At 43.1% G+C, this 7500-nt stretch overlaps 1 pseudogene; it reads right to left on the bottom strand.

Annotated features, from left to right (window-relative positions):
* LOC137628535 (zwei Ig domain protein zig-8-like) overlaps window positions 1-7500 on the bottom strand; it is a 117717-nt pseudogene that overhangs the window by 421 nt on the left and 109796 nt on the right.

The following is a 7500-nucleotide window of genomic DNA, read 5'->3' as shown; positions in this document are numbered from 1 at the left end:
TATCCGAATCCAATAGGAATTATATGCTGTGAGGAACAATTGCATCACCACTGAAAGGTGACGATTAATAGGAGATGATGTAGATGAACAGGAAGTCGTGTCACCAGTAGAGCCACTTTCCTTTTCTCCTTTGTAAAGAGCCGCTTGCTTCTCTCCTGTCGTAAGAAATGTATATATTAGAATTAATAATCATTGAAGTTTCTTCTAAATTCAGTCTTATACATAATTAGAATATATAAGGAACTGTTGTGGTAGTGTGTAAATCTTAGTTAACAAATCCCATTAAGAATAATGATCTGATATACCTGCTAGGGTTCCCTTACTCACCTTCAAGTCTTTTGATTCATTCTCAGGTATATTTATCAATATTTATCATTGGAAATCACCCATTTTCAACCGCTCCCCACCCATTTTCCAAAGACGTTTCCATAAGACTCCTTCTCATTTGCTATATGAATGCTAAATCTGGCCACGGTGCCATCTCTCTCTCTGACTATTACTTTTGCATTAAAATCACAGAACAAACCCATTTTTATGCCCCAGAAACAGATTCCAACTCCCAAAAAGAATCTCTTATCTTTCATTAGTTTACCCTTCGGGCCCATGAGTCCTTATCTCAAAATTTCCTCACTATGCTCTTTCAGCCGTTGCAAAAAGTGTCTCAGTCATGATAAGTGATGCAATTGCCCCCACCTCTATTTTACCCAAGATTCAATAAATCTTTGGGTCTCCCATTTCTACATACAAAGTTTAGGATGTTTAGGATTGAAGGATGACAATAAATAACAGCGCTCGATGAGGAGCCATGATAAGTGATACACTTGCCCCTATCTCTCTTTTTCCCCAGATTCAATAAATCTTTGGGGCTCCTATTTCTACATTCAAAGTGTAGGATGTTTAGGATTGAAGGATAGCAATAAGACACAGCGTTCGGTGAGGAGTATAATATGAGATCCGGACACAGTCTGACTGACTCGCCTGCATCAGCATGCTATGCACGAGACAGGAATAGTTCCCTTCATTCGTAGGGAGAACATATGCTTACATTACAATCTTGCATCTCCCCCTCCCAAGATTTTTAGTAAAGTATGAGCATGTACGTGAAATGCCTAATACTTTGATGATTATTTCACACATGAATGCATTTATTTTGCATAAATCAAGCAACAATCTATTAAGTAACAAAGACAAAGATACGTATCATATAATAAATGGTTATCAATATGCTATTTAGAAGAAAATAGAAAATACTCGGCATATTTTATGCATAAATAAAAACAAATTGTAGCAGCAAAAAAAAAAAAAAAAAAAAAAAAATGACAATTATTCAATTATTCGCATGATTATATTATTCATGCATAAATTGTGTATATTATTACTGGCAGCATAACGAGGAATTATAAACAGGTACAATTACAATGAAGGGGAGAATTGTATATAATATTACACGTTGTCATTGTCCATGACGTAGTCTGAAAACCAAGCCAGGCGTGTATTCGGCCTCTTACGACATACTGGCACCTCCAACAGAGTTGAGGTGGTGGTAGACGGCGTGTGAGAGAAGTCGAGGCCGTTCGTAGGTGGAATGTGTCTCCTATTTCTAAGGGACAGATGTCCACTGCCATCCAACTTCATTTGGTACGGCTGGTGGGGAATGAAGTCCACCACCAACCCTGTACGGTCCCATTCATTTGTTGCCTGGTTTTGCTCTCTCGCATGCCCCTACTCCTAAGGGTTTGAGTGTCCTGGGGGTGTGACTAGCACTGATTTTCTTTCTGTTGGTGGTCATTTGAATTTCGTGCTTCCAATACATGTCAGTCAGGTAATGTTGCTTTGCCGTAGGAACGCCAGCTCATAATTGCCTTTCAGTTGCCCTCTGTGCAGGTGACCTGTTGATATCACGAATCGACGTGTTCAAATATTACAGTATTGCAAGAGAGGCTTTATCACAGTCTAGGCTTCTCCCTTCCCCTGTGTTTTCCCCCTATTTGGCAGTTTATACTGCTGATTCTGCTTTCCTATTCGACTATGGGTAATGTGCCTACTAGAGGCACACATTTACTCCCCATGTTTTGAAGAAAGACGACATTTCATTGCTTACTAAGTTTGTGCCCCCATCCATGGACACTTCCTCTGGGGGCCCCCACCTCATGAAGTAACCTCTTAGCACAGATATTACTCTGCGAATTGATACCATTAGTGAAAGGCGCCATTTCCAGCCATCCCATGAGCCTATCAGTGTATGCCTGGAATATCCACCCATCTAGCTGGAACATATCAGCGACCGTACACTGAGAGGGGTAGTCTGGGGGTCAGCGCGATGGTTATTGACTCCTCTGGTAATGAAGGCACATGTGTGTTGCAAACAATACACGAATTTGTGTGGTGCTGAAGGTAACCCTCCATGCCAGGTCAGTAGATGGACTGTCGGGCCCTCCTGAGCATGGAGTCAATTTCTTGGTGACCTGCATGAAGGTTTTCTGCGATCTGTCGACGTAGTTCCTCTGGGATAACCAGTTATATATACCTGTCTTCATATGCGTAAAGCATTAGGTTTTCCAAAGTTTATAGGTGATCTCTCACACTGTAAAAGGGCTTAAGGCAGGCTACCTCCTGCAACTTCTGCAGGTGCCAATCACTTGCAGAGACCTTCGTCATTAGTAACTGGTATACTGGGTCCTTTGCTGCTGCTGAACTGACAGTTTTTTCACCTATCGTGAGCTCCTCCTTATGTAGTCTTGATGGCTGCTACAGCGACGGCCGCTGCCATGTCGTCCTCCAACTTAACATTACTGACGTCAGGGGAGGTTCGCAGGGAAGGGAAATGAGATAGAAAGTCGGCCACACAAATTCTCTTACCAGGTCGATACTTAATAGTAAACTCATACTGGAGGGTCGTCTCCTTCAGCCTGAACAATCTTGGGTTAACGATGGTTGCCAGAGCTCTATCAACCTGGAGCTTGACCAAGGCCCAGTGATCAGTGATAAATGTAAGGTTGGGGCATCCAAGGAGCAGCAAACTAGCCTTCCTTAGGCACCCCATGACAGCCAGAGCCTCCCCCTCTACTACTGCGTACCTGGCATAGGCAGGGAATAGGTGTCTACTTCCGTAAAGTGCGATTCTGCAGCCGTTTCTACAGCAGAATGGCATATCGGTAGTTATGCAGCTACAGTATTACTGAAGTATGACGAAACCTATGCCTTCTCTGCTCCAATCTTTGAGGACGACTGTGGGGCTGGACTTGTCATAGTATACAAGGCCATCCCCAGCCAGCTTGCAGATGGTGTCCTGGGCACTCTTGAATTTCTCCTGCAGATATGTGTCCCAAAATACATGTTTGCCAGTGTGTTTCTTCTTCAGTAGGTCCCTGAATGGTTCCATGATGGGTGCGGCCGCGAGGAACGGCCCTAATTAGTTGATGAAACCAAACCCCAATCTGGTGGGCGTGGGTGGCATGGGAAATTTCCGAATGGCGCTGAGGCAGTCTCCAGTCAGTCTATAGCCTTCCTGGCCTAGATGAAATCCAATAAATTCTGCATCCCTTCTGCAAAATTTAAATTTTTCTGGCCTAGCATGATGCCTTTTGCCGTACATGTTGCCAGGAAATCGAAGTTGTATTAGGAGAGTATCATATGTACACTTGCACTTACATGGTATGTCCTTAATGGCACCATCAAACCATCTTATATATGCATCTGATGCTGAACAGTGGCCCATAGAGGTCCTACAGTACTGCAAGTGGGCCTAGCGTGTGATGAACGTCATTAGTCGGTGACTTGCCTCGTCTAGTTCCATCTGTAGGAATCCCCAATATGCATTGGCCACTTTCTTGTAATAGTGCTGGGGGATGCCAAATGCCATATCAAATAGTGCTGGGGTGTAATGGGTCTCCATCCTACAGGGGCATTTAGGCGTTGATAGTCTAATGTGCATCGAGATGTGGCCCCTTTTTCTTTGCTACCATGACCATTCGTTCGCACCATTCTGTCGCCTCTCCTGGGGGGAGTTCTTAGAGGACTCCCTTCCGTACATCCTCTTCAATTTGATCCGTCACCTCGACTTCCCAATGCTTGAGAACTGCTGCAAGATTATAACATGCATATCACACAGCGTTTGGCATTAGATGGATCTGGTGGGGTGCTCTCAACATCATTGGTAATGGCTTCTTAGTCGTGTAGAAGGTCATGGATGAGAAATGCTGGAGTAACCACTGCTCCAAATGAGGGATGTTTTCTTCAAAGGGATGTAGCAGAACAGATGAAGGGCTGTAGAGTGGTGTCATGCCGGTAGACACACTCGCTGCTATAGGTCTCGAGAGATGATGCGGAAAGTCAATTGGGACAAGTTCAAGGTCAATGCATGTTGAGAGAGAGAGGTACAACGACCTCGCGGATTTGATGAAATACAGTTCTTGCACACTAGTATAGTTTCTGAAGGAGATTTGGAAGGTCGCTGAGTTGCAGCGACAATTGACCCTCTCACCACCGACGCTGTGGAGGAATCCGGTGGTATCTTCTTGTTTCTGCAATATTTCCTGATATGGCTAGTCTTGTGGCAGTTATGGCAAACGAGAGACCTTGCCAGGCATGCGTTTTTCTCTGGGGAGTGACTCCCTCCGCAGTTGCTGCACATTTATTTAGCGATGATGAGGTTCAGTGACGGTTAGCTTCTCACTACATGCACGGTAGCTGTCTCAAGGGTGGCCCCAGCGCCACTTTCCATATCAACGGGCGTGACATCCCTTTCCTGTTACCATCTTTGCTGCATTCCACAGGGGTCCTGCCTGGCCGCTCCAAACGCTCAACACATTACTCGCAACCTATCTACACTCATGAAAGACCCACATGATTGGAATGTTTATTTATTTAACACTTGATGCCCTAGACCTACTATGAGTATCCTTAATAACATATTCTGTATGGTTAAAATCACAATTAGGACACTGAAACCCACAATCTGCGGCCTTTTGAGAGCAACATACGAAGGAATCTCTGACGCTCTCATTGTGGCCCTGGGCCACATTGTAAAACTCTATCCATTGCCCTGCTTGGTTCGTTGTACAGATAACGAGGCTGGAAACGTCGTCCAAGGACTACTCAGTCGAAAAAGCAATCCAAACTTCTACACTGTACATGGCATCAAGGGCACGCTGCAGCGCCAGTGAGCAGTACAGGCTTACATATTGCACGGCCTCGTTGGCTGGCACCCTGCAAAGTTGGAGCAAACATTCCTTTGATCTTCACCATAGTGGGAACATGGCCATTTACATCTCCATTTCGCACTTTTCAGGGGCTGCAGATGCTGGGACCCTAACCGGGGAACCACGTGTTCTGGGTGGGGCAACGTTGGCAAGGCCAGTCTGGAGGGCTTTGATTGCACGTTGTTGTTGAGCCATCCATAACTGTGTACGTGCAGCATCACGAAGACCCCGTTGGTTGGGATTCCTCCGGCCAGCAGATCTTCGGGCAGGAACTTTAGGTCTTCGTGGTGTCGGAATGTTGGCCAATTAAGAGCATAAGTAACTCACTGCGCCATGTAGGATGTTTAGGATTGAAGGATGGCAATAAGACACAGTGTTCAGTGAGGAGTATAACATGAGACAGTGCATCTCTTACAAGATACGGACACAGACTGACTAACTCGCCTGCATCAGCATGCTATGCACGAGTCAGGAGTAGTTCCCTTCATGCGTAGGGAGAACATATACTTACATTATAATCTTACACAAAGTTATTGTAACTTTGTATTTTATATCTACCTAAGCATTCAGATTTATTTCTTAAAAACCTAGGTATCATGCATTTCTTAGCTACCACTCCAAATTTACGCAGTAATAATAATAACTATTTTTTTTTTTTTTTTGGGGGGGGATAACATTTTCTAGGCCATGCAGGTACAAACAATTTGCCTTACGGGAATAAGTCCATATGCTATTAAAGGTTTAAAGGTTCAAAGGCGGCTCATGAATCAGAGGGGCAAGGAACAGTGTCATTTCCCAATCGAGCAAGACAATGCCCTAAAGACTGACCATATACACACATGATCAGCGGCCAAGCTCCATCTCCACCCAAGCTAGGACCAAGGAGGGCCAGGAATGGCCGTTGATGACTCAGCAGACAGACCTATATGCTCCCCCACAGTCCCCATCCTTAGCTCACAAGGATGGTGAGGTTGCAGCAACCAAAGAAACTAACAAGTTTGAGCGCTTCTGGAACCCAAGTCTGGCATTCACCAGTCAGGGACCTTACTTTCAGCAAATAATCAATGAACTGATCAGTTATTATTCTTATCATTTCAGGTATATTAAAATTGTACCACCCATCAATGACACTTCCTAAGACAAAGAGATTACTTGCCTTACTCCCACTAGGTTAAGGGCACACAATGAAGACCCTGTAATGAATTATGTAGTTGATGCTATTCTCAAGGGATATATTCATCTACCACTGGGCCAATCCCTCTTCTATAGACTTTCCAGCCTTAAACAAGACCCACGCCTTCCTTGCAGTATTTAAATCTAATTTCTTTGGCACTTTAAGTAACATCAGTGGCAGGTGACATATTTCGATACTACTTTTATTTGCTGAGAAAAAAATTAGAAAAGACAATAATCATGGTAACTTTAGAATTTCTAAATCAAGGTTTGTTTGAGTTTTGCTTACGTTATTGCTCGCAAGTCTTTGTATATAAGCTTGCTGTCTGTTTAATTAAATTTTGTTGCATTAAAAACAAGAGCAATCATAGATTTCATACCGCCGTCTATGAATATTGCCAACTTTTAACTAAAGTTTTGCTGACATCACCTCCTACTTTTTATATTCTGACTGTAAAGTAGATGATGAAAAGTGCAATGGTGATCCAGAATAATGATAATGATCATTATGACCTCCAAAGTTTCATGGTTTCTTCCCATACAAAATATCTATCGATTGTCTGAATTTGGTGAAAATTCAATGTGTCAGTTTTTTATGTAATATGTAAAATTGTGAAAAACGCAAATCCAAATCTAGAATCCGGATCCAGTACTGGATCATCTCCAAAGGTTAATGAAGTCATCCATGGCCGAAGATCTAACTGTGGTGAAAATTTCTCAAAAATCCGTCTGTTTGTTCTACCAATATGTTTAAAATAGCAACAATGCAAATCCGGATCCAGAATTTGGATCACGATCATCCCCAAAATTTAATGGGGTTGCCCATGACGTAAGATCTATCTGTGGTGAGAATTTCATCAAAATACGTCCTGTAGTTTTGACGTAATCCTGTCCACAGACAAATCCTCTCCACAGACACTTTTTCAAACAAATACATAAATAAACTGACTCGAAAATGTAACCTCTTGGTGGAGATAAAGTATTCGAGTACTTAATAATTAAAGAGAAGGCTCCTAAACTAAACAGCCAATTATCCTCTGTCCTCCTCCACATCGCTTAAGTCGGCAAATTTAGAATTTTCTTCCTGAATGTTGTCCTTCAGATAGTCACTCGGTTCTCTAGTCTA

This window comes from Palaemon carinicauda, chromosome 36, assembly GCF_036898095.1.
Source record: "Palaemon carinicauda isolate YSFRI2023 chromosome 36, ASM3689809v2, whole genome shotgun sequence".
Taxonomy (NCBI): Eukaryota; Metazoa; Arthropoda; class Malacostraca; order Decapoda; family Palaemonidae; genus Palaemon; species Palaemon carinicauda.
This window is presented reverse-complemented; position numbering and strand designations above follow the sequence as displayed.